This window comes from Lontra canadensis, unplaced genomic scaffold, assembly GCF_010015895.1.
Source record: "Lontra canadensis isolate GAN:19392208 unplaced genomic scaffold, GSC_riverotter_1.0 scaffold379, whole genome shotgun sequence".
Lineage (NCBI taxonomy): Eukaryota > Metazoa > Chordata > Mammalia > Carnivora > Mustelidae > Lontra > Lontra canadensis.
This window is the reverse complement of record NW_022631373.1, coordinates 102587-103758: the sequence shown is the minus strand read 5'-3', so window position 1 is coordinate 103758 and position 1172 is coordinate 102587.

Sequence of the window (1172 nt, the reverse complement as noted above, 5' to 3'; positions counted from 1 at the left end):
TCAACTTCATATTGTATTGTTTATGCATAGCCACACACTCCAATAATTATATTGGAATATATAATATACATAATATATAAATAATTTATAGTATATAGAGAGATATAGTAGATATACTATTCAATATATTATATATATTTATATTATATATTATACACACACACACACACACACATATATATATATGACCATACAATGACAAAAACTATCTTTTAATACGCTTCATGAAATAGTTCTGAGATTCATTAAGGGCTTAATACTAAGTTCTTAAATAGGAATTAAGTGAAAAAATATGGAAAAAACAATATAAGTAGATGTTTGCCTATATCGCGTCAATTTTTCACTGTTTTCCCCCACAAAATTGAATGAATCTTTTGATCGTATCAGTAAAAAGAAGATAAAGTGAAAATCAAATTCTTTTCAAAAAGTACTGACAATGTCTAAAATATAACAATTCTTTGCTTATTATGGGATACTCTCAAAACATCACAATTATAATAATACAGATCTTGTAAATTCAAAAGTTGCAGATCTGTTTGCATCTGGTGAAAAGAATATAAAACAAATGTAGGGAAAATCACTACCTGTTTTAGTCAATTAACGGGCACTATATAGTTTAAACTCATTCGAAATACTTAGTACAGTACAGTGGAAAAAAAACAAAAGACCCAGCCAGGAAAAGCGTTAGTGTGAGAAAATGAAACGTTAAAAAGTATTTTGATCAAGAAGGAAAAACTTGGGGCGCCTGGGTGGCTCAGTGGGTTAAGTCCTCTGTCTTAAGCTTGGATCATGATCCCAGGGTTCTGGGATCTAGCCCCGCATCGGGCTCTCTGCTCAGCATGGAGCCTGCTTCCTCCTCTCTCTCTGCCTCTCTCTCTGCCCACTTGTGATCTCTGTTTGTCAATAAATAAATAAAATATTAAAAAAAAAAGAAGGAAAAACTTGTCTTATCTACACAATCGGGAGGAAGTGTCTATTACTTACTAAATGCTATTTTTTCTTCTCTGCCTCTTATGGGAACATTTTGCCCCTTCTGGTAATTATTGCTGTGGTTGAGTCAAACACATAAGACTGGAAAAGGACATAAAAAGTTCAAAGTCAGTGCTCTCTCCTCAGGAGAAAGGGAAATCAACCAACATCTCCCTTGAAACCGTCTCCTTTTCAGCCCCTAA